General features: G+C 49.0%; 1 protein-coding gene across 1 annotated transcript in view; it reads right to left on the reverse strand.

Moving 5' to 3' along the window:
• The window catches only part of LOC142578297 (phosrestin-2-like), a gene marked incomplete at its 5' end in the record, with an annotated part of 803,118 nt that overhangs the window by 361,845 nt on the left and 424,058 nt on the right, over positions 1-17,215 (reverse strand). The gene's annotated exons all lie outside the window — the stretch shown is intronic.

Here is a 17,215-nt window from a genome sequence, read left to right on the forward strand (position 1 = left end):
TGAGGGAAAGATGCGTATATACAAGTTCACAGAGTTGTAGCATCTCTAAAGCCGTGCGTCCAGCCCAGTGGCTTGGAGAAAAGCTATAGCGGCATTTCTTATCAGGGTTGCGCTCTTTGGCGTCTGATAGCAGCCTCTTATCGACCTTTGCTGAAGAGACCAGTTGCTATCGTTCTTGCGTGTACGCGGGACACACGCAAAATGTACGATCAAGTGTTTCTGGTACCTCACATTATTCACAGTTTGGGTTAGTATCACTGCCACCTATCAGATGTCCATAACGGTTGGTGAATGCGAGACCAAGGCGAATCCGGTGCACCATGCTCGTTTGTCACGAAATGTATTTTCTTGATCCGATTTGCGTACTCGCTTGTGTCGTCCATCTGGTTGGGTCCTGTGTGCGTGCGTGCGTGTGTGTGTGTGTGTGTGTGTGTGTGTGTGTGTGTGTGTGTGTGTGTGCATGCGTGCGTGCGTGCGTGCGTGCGTGTGTGCGTGCGTGCGTGCGTGTGTGTGTGTGCGTGTGCGTGTGCGCGCGCGTGTGTGTGTGTGTGTGTGTGTGTGTGTGTGTGTGTGTGTGTGTGTGTGTGTGTGTGTGTGTGTGTGTGTGTGTGTGTGTGTGTGTGTGTGTGTGTGTGTGTGTGTGTGTGTGTGTGTGTCAACGCGACAGACTCCACGCCACAGCTGGTGTAATTCCCGTGAAATAAACGTTCGCTCAACGTGCAATGTAAACGAAACTGGCTTGGTGCGTGAAAGTTTGCCTTTCTCGTTTCAGTGACCGCTCTCAAAATGAAGCTTGAGGTCCTCGGTCGTCCGGAACTTTGCTTGCTTCGGTGGCTGCGCAGTTTCAGAAAGGACAAACTTACTCGTTCCCACGCATCCAAAAGCGCTTTCCTTCTCTGAGCTTCGGCAACGTTGCCAGAATACCACCGTTGCAGACGGATCATCGATCGGAGCTCTGGCTCTAGTGCTTATCCCGGGCTCTCGATCACCGGCGATGCCCTCAGGACGCCCAGCACACGAGTCGCGCCAAATTGGATCTCTCCAGGACGTGGCCACGAGTGAGGCAGAAATGCGATTCGTGCCACACTCTCTTCCGGAGGTGATTTGAGGGAGATGGCGGCGAGCGCTGGACGCAAAATCTGTTCCGGCATCGAATTAGCGCTGAGGTCTACCCGCCCTTTACCCGGTACTTAACACTTGGCTGTTCCTGTGTGCGCATCCTTCTTTTCGTGCCTTTGTCTGTAGCTTTCCTATAGAGTTGTCAACACGTGGACTACTTTCCTACGAGCACCGTCCATTTGTAATTGTCGAACAGCATGACAATGGGCAGCGGAGATGGTCCCTTGTTTAGAGATAAACAAAAATTACACAGCGTAAGCTACCCAGATTTATGCCACTACTTCCATTCTTGGGCAGCGCACATCAAAACGAAACACTAGAAAGAATACAACACAAGCGCATGTTGGACAGGCAGATTTAAGAACAGATAAGTTGCAACTCACCCACTTTTCAATCCTTCTGCAAGATAGTGGAATGCCGGCTCGACCCGCGGAGAAGGTTTAGCAGGCGTTAAGCACTCCCCATACGTGGGCCGAAACCGAAGATAGTGCAATGCCGGGCCGACCCGCGGCGGAGGTGAAGCAGGCGTTAAGCACTCCCCATACGTGGGGCGATCCCGAAGATAGTGCAATCCGCCGGGCTGACCCCCGTTAGAGGTGCACTTCGCCATTAAGAGGCCCACATACACAGCTTCGCTGGTCATCCTTTTTCACAGAGTGGAAGGGCACTGAGGAGGAGGAGGAGGAGGAGGAAAAGCGTTTATTGAGCTCTAGAAAATTTAATGAATTTCGCGGAGTCAGATTGTGTCTTCCATCTTCTTAGCAATGGCCGTCTGCCCCTAGTCCAGGGCTCCGCTGGATGCCGCTGCCAGCTGGACCCGTCGGATCAGCCCTAGTTGGACGTCCTGACGGTCGCTGGAGAGCATTCCTTCCCATTGCTCCGCACTCGGGTTTGGTATTATTGGTGCCGCATTTGTTTTCTGGCAGGCCCACGTTATATGGTAGAGCGTCGGTGTTTTCTGGCACCATGGACATTTGTCGGTGTACTGTGCGGGTTGTAGTTTACTGAGGGTGTTTAAGTTTGGATATGCACCCGTCTATAGCAGCCTCCAAGCTACGGAGTCCTCTCTAGAGAGAGAGCTATGCGGCCGGGGGTACCGCTTCCTGCTGCCCTTATAGTGGTTTACGATAGCCGAGTATTCTCTGGGGAATGGCTCGGTTTCCTCGAGGTCATTGGCGGAGGGTGCTCGGTATGCAGTGTATCCTCGAGCTGCCCTGTCGACCTCACGGTTGTCTTCCACGTCCGTGTGACCCGGCGTCCACATTATCGTGTGTCTAATTGGTTGTTCTTTTTCTGGGTTATGTGTGTGGGGATCTTCAGAGCGGTGTATGCGGAGCGCTCTGTGACCTATTCTGCCTAACATGTAGTTTCGGCATGCTGTTTGGGAGTCGGTTAGTATTGTTAAGGACCGCCTAGTCCGATAGCCCTCCGCTGCCGCTAGAGCGACGGCCGCTTCTTCAGCCTCGACTCCTGTGCAGTCCCGTAGAGATGCGCTGACGATTTCTCGCATATCCGAGTTTATCCGGCCGCTACTGCGTTGGGGTTGGTCTGTCTCGCCCTTCTGGTGTATGTGGCTGCGTCCACGTATACCGTTGTTGCCTGGGAAGCTAGTGACTTTTGGATGTATTCGGCTGTCGCCTTCCTGCGTTCTTCGTGTAGGTTGGGGTCCATGTTCTTTGGAATGGGAGCCACCTTGATTGCGTTTCGTATTTTGTCCGGGACAGTCGCGGTTCTTTGGGTTTCTTGCATCTGTTCGCTGCATCCCAACTTCTGCAGATGCTCCCTGCCAGATGGAGTCTGTTGTAGTTTGCGCAGCTGAGCAACATGTTGTGCCTCTCTGAGTTTTTCGAAGGTGTTATGAAGTCCTAGTGCCAAGAGCTTCTCCGTGGATGTGCATTGTGGCAGGTGGAGCGCGGTTTTGTATGCCTTGCGTATGATCGCGTCTATCTGCTGAACCTCGCTCTTGATTGGGTTGTAGTACGGGAGACTGTAGGTAACCCGGCTGATCACCAGACTCCTAACCAGCTTTAGCGTGTCTTCCTCTCGCATGCCTGAGCGTCTGTGGGAGATGCGCGTTGTCATGCGAGCGATTTGTAGAGTTGATGTCTTGAGTAGAGCGAGAATAGGTGAGCAGCGTTGATTCGACTGTATCCACATGCCCAAAATTCTTATGAGCGTTTTCTCCGGTATTAGTTTTCCCTCGAGGTAGACGCCAAGCTTGAGCTCGTCGCTAGTCGGGACCGTGCGATTCTGTTTCCCTCTCCAGACTCTGAGCAACTCAGCTTTCTCGGTGGAGCAGGCTAGCCCTCTTGCCCTCGCGTAGCTCTCTACGCAGGTCGCAGCCTCTTGTAGTCTTTCTTCTTTTTCTTTAAGTGATCCCGTGTTGGTCCAAATGGTTATGTCGTCCGCGTACATGGCATGGTGTATGCCCTCGATCTCTTTGTTGTTGTTTCGCAAGGCCGATCATTGCTATGTTAAATAGCGTTGGTGAAATGACCGATCCCTGGGGGGTTCCTGTGTTGGGGGTATGGAACTTCTCTGAGCGGAGTTCTCTAGCCCTATCGTAGCTGTTCTGTTGGAGAGGAAAGCTTTGACGTAGCCGAAAACCCTCCTGCCGCAGTTTAGGTCGTCCAGGCCCGCTAGGATGGCTTCGTGGCTCACGTTTTCAGGCTCCTTTAATGTCCAATGCCATTATCACGTTCTCTCCGTTCCTGGGAACGTTGCTTAAGACTTCTTCCTTGATCTGTAATAGTACGTCTTGGGTCGACAGCTTCGCCCTGAATCCGAACATACTGTGGGGGTATAATTCATGATCCTCTATGTATTGTTGTAGCCTTATCGTGACCACTCTCTCGTACAACTTGCCAAGGCATGATGTGAGGGAGATGGGTCTTAGGTTTTCGATTTGTAGCTTTTTGCCCGGTTTTGGTATCATAACTACCTCTGCATGTTTCCAATACTCGGGGACGGTCTCCGCTGCCCAGTGCTCATTGAGGAAGTCGGTTAGTTCTGCGACTAGCTCGTCACTGAAATTGCGGATGAGTGCGTTGTTAATTTTGTCCGCACCCGTTGCCGTGTTTCTAGTTGTGCTTCTGATTGCTGCATAGACCTCTTCACGAGTGATGGGTCTGTCTAAGCTTTGATTTTATCTTCCCCGGTAATCCCCTGCATATGCCGCCGGGTTTGTGTCCCCGAAGCATTTGACACGCACTTTCTCCACGAGTTCCTCGTCGGTTCCCTGGAATTGGTGGATTAACCGGTATATTGCTTTGTTATTCTATGCCTTGGTTTTAGTCGGATCGATGAGCGCTTTCAGGATATGCCACGTCCTAGCTGTGCTTAGGGTTCCGTTCAGGGAGTCGCTGAAGTGCTGCCAGTTCGTTCTCGCCAATTGTGCTGCTTACTGCTCTGCTTTCGTTGTAATTTCTGCTATTTTAGGTCTGAGCTTCCTGTTGTGTTTCTGCCTTTTCCACGTCTTGGTTAAGCCGCGTCGGGCTTCCCATAGCCTAAGAAGCCTGGCATCCACCTCGGGTGTCTGCGTTGTTCTTTTGACCTCTTTGGTGTGCTCGCCTTCTATCTGCTTGAGTATGTTTCCCCATTCTTCAATCGATTGGATCCCTCCCTCGCTGAGGTGTCCGTCACATGCTTCTCTAAATGCGTTCCAATCAGTGATTTTGACTGTTCCTAGCTGCCGTTGAAGTCTGTCTGAAGTCACTTGGGTTTTGAGTATGTAGTGGTCGCTCCCCAGATTTTCCATCAGGTTTTCCCATTGCGCCTGCCATGGTCCTTTGATGAAGGTGAGATCCGGACAAGTGTCGGTACTGATGCTGTTGCCTATTCTGGTCGGAGTTTCCAGGTCAGTGAGGAGGATGTAGCCTGCATTCTCTGCCGCTTCTGCTAATGTCTTTCCTTTAAAGTTGAAATTCTTGTATCCCCAGCTCTTGTCCCTGGCATTAAAATCGCCTAAAACGAATAGCGTGTTGCCCATTGCCAGTTTGGTGGCGCCTTGGAAGAGCTCTTGGAATTTGGCTTTCTTTTGTTTCGGCGGGCTGTAGGTATTTACGATGAAGATGCTGCCCCCTTTCTTCTTTTTCTTTGGGATAATTTCTACGATCAAGTGCTCTATGTCTGTTTCGGCTATCCTATTGTGGCTTATGGCTATGATCGCTTTGTTGACTAAGATTGCCGTCCTTCCTTCTTCCTGGGTTTCATAGCACGTGTATCCTCCTAGGGTTGGTGTGGTGCCCGTTTCCTGAAGCGCAATAATGTCGGGTGCCGTTTGTTGTGTGTGAATATATTGTTGAAGTAGGCCCTGCTTCCTTCGGTAGCCTCTGCAGTTCCATTGCCATATGTCTAGATTTTCTTGTTTGCTTAAGGTTTTTCTGGCCATGTTAAGCTTCGGTGTTAGTCGTGGTCGCGTTGGCGATTGCTGTCAGTGCGGGACGGTGGTATGCCTTCTCTCTGATGTTTTCGGTAATTTTTGCTTGCGGATCGAGCTGCGTGATTCTGTTATTTGCGTTTGCGTTTGTTGTGTTGTTTGTTGAATCATCTGTTGCATCTGTTGCATCATCTGCTGCATTTCGGCTTTAAATTTGTTAATGTTCTCGTTGCTTGCCTGCGACGAGTGCGACGGTTGGGTTAGGTCGGGTTGCGGCTGCGGAGGGCTGCTCGGTCTCTGGTCCCTAACTGCCTTCGTGAGCTCGGCTACCTGGCGTTCTAGCTCGCTCTGTCTGACGCGGGCGAGTTCTAGTTCGCGTCTTAGGGCTGTGATTACTTTGTTCGCATCCTCCTGCTGCTTAGGCGCGTTGTTGTTATTTGTGTTTGTGTCCTGTTTAACTTCCCTCCCGAGTGCGGAGCAAACCAGGGATTTTCTGCTCCCCAGATCACCTTGACTCCGGTCTTCCGTGCGGGTGTCTTCTGCTTTTGCTGCTGCTGCTGGCCAACCAGGGGCACCAGGGGCGGGAAGGACAGTGAACGGCTCCTCGACCGGCTCCGTGACGCCCAGGATCTCGAACGGCTCGGCGAGGTCTCCCCCTCAGAGCTGAACCACCGCAGCTTCTTGCCGCGGTCGTCCCGGCTGCGGCGTCTGCTGTCGTGGCTGCCGCCGCCGCCTCCCCTGCTGCCGTGGTTGTTGCGCAGCTTCCTGGCTTTCTTCAACTTGTCTTGGTATTCTTTGGATCCGGTGACGGGGCTACCGCCGCAGATCAGGCATTTGGGTGTGCACTGGTGCCCCTCCGCCGGGATTTGCGTACCGCACTGCTTGCACGCCCTGGCTTCCGGATTGGGACACACGTCCGACCGATGACCTTGTTGACAGCAGATATAACATGCCTGCCTCGTGGGACGACACAGGTAGCACCACATCTCGCCTCCGTAATAAATGACCTGTTTCGGGACTATGGGGCCGTCGAGGGTGATGACAGCCGACTTGGATTTTCCTAGCATTCGGGCGCTGTAAATCTTGACTCCTTGTGTCCGCACCCGCAGGTTGGCTTTCAGTTCTTCCGGCGAAGTCCCGGGGTCCACTCCGTGAATCACGCCGCGGCGGGTGTCTTCCGGAGCTGCCACGTAAGCATTGACATCGTACGAGCGTTCTCCGAACGTGAGGTTGGAAATGCATCTCACGTGTTGGGCGGCCATCTCACTTGCCGTGCTCACTATTATGATGTTTGATCCCGTGCGAAGTCTGATGATCAGATCTTCTCCTTTACATTGGTGGCTGCACGCTGCCGCTACGGCGCGGGCTACTTGGTGGGTCTGGAGCGACCTGATTACGAGTCCTTTCGGCCGCAAAATGATTTTGAAAGGGCACTGAGATTTTTTTTTGCTCACAACCACAACACGAACATTTCCTTGGATGGTAGAGGTATACAGCTTCGCTGTTAAACGCATTGAATTCGGCGCATCTCGATGCGATACTATCACAACGTGTACTTCTCCCCAATGAACCCAATGATGCTGCAGTTGTTTTTTGTATATTTCACGATTACGAACATGTCGGAGGTGGACCTATGATCCACAAATTAACAGAAACCTTAACTGACCCGCCGCACCGAAGCGCAACTCTTGAGATAACAGTTAGCTCCGCTGAACGTTCTTCGTTCGCAGACAGGCGCAAGTGACCCTTGTCGAACATACTGCGGTCATGCCTTTCGTTTTGTCACTCACAAACAGTTCCTTATTGACGCTTCTTTGGGAGGCTGCACTTTAATCAAAATAGTCACGTAGGCCACTAATAAAAACTTGGAAACTGGCATAGCTCTTGCACACGACGGCGTGTGGGACGTCGTGCTTCAGCATACGTTTAAAGCATATTTGGCCGTGTCCGTACACATTTATACTTTGGTGCTGTTTCGACTACTTAATGAAGTCAACGCTGTAGGTGAGGTTTTGCGCGAACAAAAGGCAGAATCTACGTGTAGTACCTAACTGTGACACGGCAATCAGTGCCAACGCGGCTAAGGGCTAGCGTTCATAACAAAACAGACATTTAGAAGGAATTGCAGGCATTCAATACGTTGTAGATAGAAGGCTATAGAGTGGAATGTACGTAAAAATCTTCGGTAACACAGAAATAAACAGAAATCATGCAGCGCAAACCTCATCAGTTTGCAGTCAGTGGCCAATAAATATTACGATTACGAAATGGTTGCAGGTTGCCCGTCCTTAGCGTTGCGGCAGCATCTCCGATCGCTACACGCTACAGCGCAAGTGCCTCTGTCGGCCACGCACAAATATCAGCCAGAAGAAAAGGTACGTCGCGGTGAAATACACAATTACAGAACCGGTTGCCAGCGGGGGAAGCTACTAAATTGGGCGAGTAGTCGGTTTCATTCTATAGTTAGCTCCAGAAAAGAAGGTCACTGCCGGCTCTAGCCTTAAAGGCTAATGAAAGATATCTCGTCGAGGTGATGATCGTTACATAAGAGAGTAATTGGCTCAAAAGTCTCCGTTCTTCTCACCCAATACGAAAATCCGTCAGTTTTACATCGTAACGGACTCATCCCACATGTGTCCGTAAACCTGAAGGTGCGTGACAAAATATTTGTCTGTCACTATATCGTAGGCTCAAGTGCGCCTTCTTAATTTTTTGCATCCTTATCATTCTTGCCTGCGGTCAAGCTTGTTTGGCCTGATCTTCCTTGCATGGTTGCAGACAGGGTGCATGCAACTGGTGAGCAACCTTTCAGTTGTTTCCGTATAGACGTAACAAAAAGAGGAAGAGAGAGAGAGAAAGACGAGCGGCAACCTAGATTAAAGTTTACGCAAGTGTCAATACCTATCGGTAGTATCTTTAAACTTGTGTTTAGATATTTTCGAGCTTTCTTTAAAAAAAAGAAACAACTTTTGATGGGAGGTCACGGAGACATGAACTGCAGGTTACTTATCATAAAATTTACTTCACTGTACTTAATAAAATTGACACTATGTAAAGGGACACACACACACACACGCGTGCACGCACGCACGCGCACAAGATACTATACAATACAAGACACTGTTTGTGGAACTCCAGAAGCGCACTTTATCGGTTGCTCAAGCTATAGGAGAGAATGAGCAACGAGGTAATAAACTGCTGTGGAAGAAACTGCGAATGAAGCCGATTACAGGGCACGCAGTGTTTAGCGGTTCATTTCATTTCCAATTCCTCTTATCATGCGTAGTGCCGAGTGAGCAGTTTAACGATAACGGCAGTCGGCGGCAGGCTAGCCAATTATGAACGGCGAGAAAACTGCTAAATCTAACAGAGCGTTACAATATGGCCCGAGGTATTAACTAAGTAAAATTTACAGGCTCTCCGTGTAAAGATGAAGTATTACTGCTACAGCGTTTGTTTACTGGCGGCGTTATACACGAATGGATATTCGAACCTCTGACGGCGGCGCTATTGCCTTGCCAGCGGCAGTGTATACTGCTACAGTAGTCGATACAATTCACAGCCCCGGCCTAAGGGTATGTTGTAATTCTTGCATGCCACCGTTGGCAACCATCTCTATGCATCTATATCCTCACGGGTCCCTTATGAATGGCTTGCTGAACGCAGGCTCTATTTCATTGTGCAAGAGCGAGCGGTGAGCGGGACTACGTCCCTCACTCGCAGGCCTTGCTGTTGATTAAGCTTCATCAGGGCCGCGATCTTGTAGCGATCGTTGTTCTCATGCCATTCTTTTTTGCGCGTTTCTCGCTTCGTCAGTGGTCAGAGCAACGAGCTACCCATGTCATCAATGAAATATCCGGCCGGCAGCGGTGAATGATAAGATTGGCATAGAATGTACCGGAAGACATTGCTACTAAATCGCAGCCTGGCATGGTATATTGGGCACCCTCGAGCTTTCTCAGATGAATTTCCGCCATCGCCGTCGCCGTGATGTTCCGTATGAAGGTAAATCGCTACAACATCGCGGTTGCGCGCCGTATGGTATGGTGCGAGCGAAAGCTTGCTAGGGTCAGCCGAGAAGTATGGTGGCTTGATGCGGCAATGCTTACGCGCGCTCGCAGGGCAGGAAGGGGGAGGGGTTGTGCGGCCTCTTCTTGCGCGCGCAAGCGGGGAATGAGAAGATGCGCGCACGTTAACAGGGGTGAGGGGAGGGCGCAAGGGAGTGCGCATCTCCTCTTCTACTTCAGCTGCGGTTGCTGAGCGCGACCATGCGCGTTTCATTGTGGATGCAATCTGAGTTTGATTCGAAGGATAGCCGGCTGGATATAGCTGATGGCTTCGTGTGCGCTGTGCCCTCGCGCACCTATAGCTCATGTTGGAGCGAGGGGCAGCACGAAAAGGAGTTCACTCGCCGCTGCTGCCGGTCTTCATCATGCTAGCGTTCTGACAGAGAGTGTCCGCGGTCATGGAGTGAGGTGTGTTCGTCAATGCTTTGCCTTTCGGGCGGAACTGTGACTTTTCTTAAGTTAAATAAGAGCAGTGGCTCTTTAGAACCGCTCATCCAAAAATATCAGATACACAAGCCCGAAGAAAATAGATACAAAGAGAATCAAGAAGAAAATATCAATGACCAGCTTTCTGCAGAGGAAATGGGGGACAGCAAATACAGATATCGTATTGTTTCTATTAATATACATAATCGTTCACATGGTGACAAGAAAACGATACTGGCCGGTTGCTTTTCTCTATCAGTATACGTGCCTGAAATCACGATTTTTTCTGCTGCTGGCCACAGAAGTAGCGTGTTCGATTCCCGACCACGACGGCCGCATTTCTATGAAGGTGGGATGTAAAAAACGCTCCTGTAACATGCTTCGGCTGCTTGTTAATGAGTCCGCGGTGGTAGAAATAAATACAATCCAACCCTCCTCCTCCCCTCCCCCCCCCCCCGCCCATCCACACACTACGGCGTCTCTCACAGCCAGTGAGTTGCATTGGGACTTTGAACGCTATGATATCATTTTGGATTTTATCACGATTGGCCGGAGCCTCGCCTTAAAAAATATTGAGGAAATTGAGGAGCCATTCCACTCTGTCAATGTGGATGACCGGCGAAGCTGTAGCATTTCACACAGGGTTAGATAAGAATACATGCACTTATTTTGATCATTTGGTAACAGTAGGGACGATAGGTTTGTGATAACCTTGGCATACACTGATTGGTTCGGTTACAACTTTAGACAGAATCTTGGCCAAAGTTAAATCTATACACGACCGTTGTTAGTGGTTGAGTGACTTGGATTGGTGTGGCACTTTAAACCAAACGCTTCCAGCCCAAACTGAGTGAACCATTTCTTGACTGGTTTTGAAATGAACACACTGAAGTCTACAACGATGATCAGGAGTAATGTTATCACGGCTAACCCATGCAAAGTGTGTGGTCATGAATTTATCGATATCACACTTGGTTGTGCCTGGAGATACATACGCAGTGGGTATAACAATTTTGTCTTTCGTTTGTACGGCACAGGCATCCCACAGTTGTTGTCGTTGTCCTCTTGTGAGTGAAGGATCTATGATTGTACATACATTTTATCCTTTGCGTATACGGCAACACCTCCTGCTGGTGAGTCCATGTGCTGTTCACAAACAATTCCAGCATACCCATCGACTTGAAACAATGCCTCTTGATTTGTTTATTTCATTTCGCATTATCTATTATCATTATTAATAGGGGGTGGAGTGTCTAGAGCCTGCTTCACCTCGGCGGTTGTTCGGCCCGGTATTGCACTATCTCCGAGATCGGCTCATGCTCTCCTTCTTTAATGTTGACGCACGGACACGAAATATACATGCGCCCTAGCCATATGCCGCTTTGCTGTAAAACTTCTGAAGAAAGTCGCTTTGACAATAGGTATCCCAGTATATGGGGAAAAAAAATAAACAGTGTAAAAATTATGCGGATCCGATGCACTGTGAGAACCAGTTGACACGTATCTTTTTTGACGTAGATGCTTGCGTTGCACTTGACATGTGTTGCCTTTATGTGAAGTTACATTAATGCAGATACAACGCTACGTTATGCAGATAGTATGCTTACGTTATGTAGATGGATATGTTCAAGTGATGCATGTGATGGCACCGCTTCTGTTGAAAGCAATACACGAGAATGAATCAAGCTGACTTTCTTTTATTTGACAGAGAATGAACCACCGCCTCTGCTTTATACATTTGGGCTATCTATACCCGTGACGGTTTCCATCCGTCTGCCATTCTCAAAGTTCCCAAGGAATAACTTTATAAATAATGAAAGACAAAGTTTGAGCAAATTACGTGGTAGAAGAGTGGTTGGGTATGCGCGATTCGGAATTTGGTGCGAAATTCCCCCTGCCTAAGCGACGTCCCACGGTGCACGCCGGATGCCGTACGCCGACGCTGGACTTTCTGCGACATGGGGCTCCCGCATTAAAGTGTATGCATCGTTTTGCAAAGATTAAGCGGAAGCTTTAGCTCGGGCCCAATTACGAGGCCGCCTATTAAAATACATGTAAAACGCGGAAACGCTTTTCTGAGACCACTGGGCCGATTTTAAAAAAAAAATATTGTTGCATTTGCGAGAGAAAGTTAAATTCTAGTGACTGTTTGAAGCGGAATTTCGATTTGCCTGAGTTCTTCTAAAAGCAATTTTTTGAAATTGATGAGTCTGAAAAAAAAAAATCATGAGCCATTCCACGATGTGAAGGTGGTTGACCAGCGAAGCTGTTTGGTACACGACAGGGACGTGACACGGACGTGATAACTGAGTAGAAAGTGAAATTAAGTTCAAGGCTGAAAGTAGTGTAGCGCACGGAGCCATCTATTCGCACATCCCAATGGACCTTTTTGCGATTCCGCTATGCGCATTCGCGCACCCTCGCCCCAGCTGCATTCCTAGCTGCACTGCCATTACCGCAGGGCAGGCAGGTGTGCGAAGTGAGTGCCTGGTTCCTTGCATTATCCGCGGCAATTTCCTGAGCTTGAGGGACTGAAAAATGATTTTTTATCGTGTTCGGGGCCAGAATATTAGTTAAAGAAGACACGCCAGCAGTTCGTAGGAAATACTCCAAACGGTTTTGTCGACGAAAGCGAGCGATAAACTTAGCGTTTGCGACGAGTCGCATGCCGGACATTTGCTTTAATGTCGATTGCACAAACTGGCGTGGAATGTTGACCGTATTGTACAGGTGTGACGAGTACGGTCAAGTTACAGAAAAAAAAGCTATGCTATGTTACCAGTGAGTCATCCCGCGATTCTTACTGAGTGAGGCAAGCCGAACTGCACTTGCCGCCCTATGACTGATTCGGAAGTATCGGCAATGTTTTAATCTACCGGTATGCATATCGCAGGGTTTTTAGCATTGGCTGAAATATGCGTTAGCGCATGCAGATGGAACTAGCTGTACGGTTACGTAGAGTCAAACAACAAGAGGCATGTCGCCACACAGCCCATCGGAATGCATCGTACGAGACCAAAGCACACACTTGCGGTGCCGCGTTATACACAACTCGCGAATATTAGTTTTTTTGCAGGCAAATGAAATTTTACGCACTCCACAAAACAACGTGTGGCTTCAACTTACCTGCCTCCCCAGGAAAAACACCATATTATACTATATTATACTGGAAAAATGGCCATTGAGACATCGTCAAATTTTCTTTAGGGTCGCACTGTACTCTAAGCACCATTTGCGTTATATACACCCCTACGCAAGCGCTTCCTCTTTGCGGTTCATGTACTGTTAGAATATATAGTTTTTCTTCATCTGCATGGTGTTCTAGTGAGGGCCATATGTTATGACATTATTCTCCCTGTTTGCGCATATTTGTTTCCTTTGCTAAGTGACAAGGAGTAGCCGGTGCCGCCATAAAGGCGCCAACCTCTTTTAATATCCATTTCAATAAAAAAGAAATGCGCTACGGAGGGCAGAGAGTTCGGATCCTGTCGATGTTGTGACATCGCTGATCTTGAACTTCTTGCAGATTGGTATCGACGGAATGACCGCCGCACCAGTAGAGCATGAACAGTTGGTAGCAGCGATACGATTACGCTACCATCAAGTGGAGGAAGGAGGCCACGACATTGTATTTCATTGGCTAATCGGGCACTGTAACATTGCTGGCAAGGAAAGTGCCGACAAAGCTGTGAAATCACCTTGATACCTTTGTCGAGATCGGATGCAGCGCGGCACCTCAGCGGTCTTGCCCATATTATTACTGTAAGGAAATGAAACACATCGGAGTTCACTAACCGCCGCCTATATGCCATGGACCGGTAACTTCTGCCTGGTTACAACTGACGGGAAGAAACGCTACTGTGCCGCTTGCGAGTAGGAGTTTCTTTCACAAACGCCTACTCATTCCTAATTGTAATGGCGGGCAGTCCCAATTGCAGCAGATGTGGTGTCGAAGAAACGACCAAACATAGCCAGTGTGACTGCCCTACATACGAAGATGAGAGGAGTGCCCTTCGTACAGCTTTGAGGCACTTAGACGACCACCCTTTCACAGAGGAGAAGATCTTGGGCACATGGCCTCGTGCGCCTGCTATGTGTAAGGCCACAAAGGCGCTGGTGCGTTTCTTGATATGCACCAGCCTGTATGACCGCCTGTGACTGACTCGGTGACGCAAGCTTGTGTGCGTAACAGTGGGCACTGTGACCTTCTTTCTTCCTTCTCCTCTTTCAATCCCCTTTCCCGCTTGCCCAGTGCAGGGTAGCCTACCGGGCTCAGCCTGATTAACCTCCCCACCTTTCCCTTGTGACTCATATATCTCTCATAAAATGCGGAGTGGTATTGGTTGAAGCAAGTCGCTGCTTCTTTGTCTGCCATGTTTAGCCCAGTCCAGTGTGTTAATGTTTAACATGTTTTATTTGCCGTGGTGCGCAAATTGTGTTCTGAATGTTTACGACCTCCGTGATAAAGAAAAATCAACCCACTCGTTCTCACGGAGTCTCCACTTTTTTCAATTTTGCTGGGAGGGGGGTGATTGTGACTTGCGCTGCCCTGAAAGGAGGCCGATGACCTGCTATTTGGCAGCAAGAAGACTTTTGTTCCAATTTCCGCCCTATAAGTAGAACCGATCGTGTAGCAGGTGATCACGCTTTCCGTACTCTTGCTCTGTTCTAGATCATTTTGGGGAAGTACCCGAGCCGATCCCATAAACACCGAACAAGATTCAGCTAGCGTTTCTACCGGTGTCGCCTGGCCAACATAACGCAGGCATTGTGACGTTGCGCAGACTTCTGCTTTTCGCCGTTTTGTCTCCTTCCGTATAGATGCCGAGTGACACGACGCCAGCCGACGCCGACAGAATCGCTAAATGTTGGTCATTCTTCACCGCGTGTAGGGGCCACACTACGAGGCAGAAGAAATAATATTTACTCTTCTGAGATCGGTGCCTACCTCCCAAGCAACATACGAAACAACAAGACGCAGCGCTTGCCCGCTGCCCCGGCCGTCACGACTTATCCCGGTCATCGCTAGCAAGTGAACAGCGAAGTAACGCACTGCGAGGAATCTTCGAACTTGTTTGCAGCCAGACTATTCTGGGACAGAGTAACAACTTTTTTTATAGGTTTTTCTGTGAATCCAGTCCTAGAGAGACTGAGCTCGCATTAGCTAGTACAGCTCGCATCGCTCACCTTAACGCCAGCCATTTCGCAAAACATCAGACGCTATTGCCAGGAACGGGATATCGCGAGAGCGCACCGCAGAAGCCCGCAGGAGCCCGCACACAAGCAAGAGATGCGTGCGCATACGCATGCAACGCCAAATGTCGTGGCTACGTGCTTCGCATGCGCACAATTCGCACAGAATTGAATTGCGGACGCAAGACCGTACGGTAAAGTAAAACTGCCTATTACCAGGACCAGTTGACCCAGGCATGTGAATGTACTCCCTCTAGGATCTGCACATATGTTACAAACCAAAACTGCGCAGATTGTGCGCTGGTACCAGGATATATTACATGTGTCAAGGCTCGACTCAGTTTACTCGGCGAGACCCCGATGCCAAACCCGGGGAAAGAGGTACAAAGAAATATTCGCTTAATAAAAAAACGCTGGTCCAGATTCACACGGTGCCCACTATAGTAACTCGCATACCAAGCGTAGTTTTAGGACGTCAACATTAGTTACAGCAAGCGATGGTAGCGAGTTATCCTACGTTTATCTGCGCGAACATTGAAGACTTGGTTGGTTTCGAACCTAGCGAGTGGCGCCGCGTTAGGGTTTCCAAAGAAGCATGAATTTTCCCTCGACTGCGGAGTTTAGTTCTTTTCATTTTTCGACAAGAACGAAACGAATTCCGTCCTTATAGCACTCGGCGTAATAAGTCAAGTGTGGGGTAAGCTCTAATTTCATCTCTTCATCTCTCGAGCAGAAATAAAAGCCGGTTTGAGATAATGTGGCAAGATTCCCTGGCGCAATCATGAAACTATGGCAGAATTCTCCATGAGGTCGCTGTGCATTATAAACTTGACATAGTTTCATCAGTGCCGGTTCCGTGTTGTTTCAGTGCCAGTTCGTGCTGTGCTATGCATTGCGCTTATTAAGGTGATGAGAAAGTCTGAATGGTATTATTATTATTTCCCAAGAGTTGCATAGTATTGTCAGAATGGGATGTGGCGGATGCACCGAATAAGTAGGCCATGCTTCAGGTGCTAACTTAAGGGAGAGAGTTGGGTTAGTTGGAATTTAGGCAAAGACCTGCTCCAGCGCGTAAGAAAAATTAAAAGAGGGGCAGAGACAAAAGGTCGTTTTCTGTCGTCCTTTTGTCTACGCACAGCTTTTCATTTTTCTTACGAAACATGTGTTTGTCCAGTGCTAATTCCCGTGATGACACTACTTGTATGTGCTTGTGGCTTGTGTTATAACTTGTAAAGTGTTTGTTAACTTGTTATTTTGATATGTTCCTTACGACAAGTACAACAGCAACAAAGGCGAGAAAAACGACGATGATTGTTCCTCTGGTGATTTCCTTTCCGCTGCCATCCATATTTCACGTCCTTAGGGTTCTTCGCCAAAAAATTACCGGAGCCTGGTCTACTGGCGAGGTCGGCACTGTGTCGCACTGTGCAAACATATTTGGCTTTCTCTGCCGTTGAGGTGATCAGAAAAAACGCCACGGAAACCCGTCGCCCGACTCCCGCCGATACAACGAAGGAGTAATGAGTTCTCTCTTAGCAAAGTCCGCTCCTATCTGCCTCATAATCCGTTCTACGCAAAAGGGGAGCTGCAAAGCGCCCACCCCAGAGATTTCGGTGTGCGCCGCCTCGCGAGGACCGGCTAATTGTATTTACCCTATTGCTCTGGGAAAACTCGGACCCGGCGTTGGTTCGTTTGTCCTCCAATTCGTTTATTCTATGCCCTGCGACACTGCGTATCACGGCTAATGGCGATCGCGGCTAATCAGGTAATCTTTATCTTGCGTATTGTTTTCTCACATGCGTGGGTAAAATCACTGGGATCTGGCGCCGTAAAATGTCGATCTTATCACCGGCATTATTGATCCCTGTGCTTGTTTTGCTGCGGGACTAAGAAACGCTTGCGAATCTTGGAGAAACATTATTATGAGATAATTTTGAGGAAAGCAACATCTAAATTAGGCAGATTGCTTACAAATAGCCATTAAGCGAGGCCGGTACAACCTTGGTCGCCTTTATGGAAAGTAAAAAACTGT

This window comes from Dermacentor variabilis, chromosome 1 (genome assembly GCF_050947875.1).
Source record: "Dermacentor variabilis isolate Ectoservices chromosome 1, ASM5094787v1, whole genome shotgun sequence".
Lineage (NCBI taxonomy): Eukaryota > Metazoa > Arthropoda > Arachnida > Ixodida > Ixodidae > Dermacentor > Dermacentor variabilis.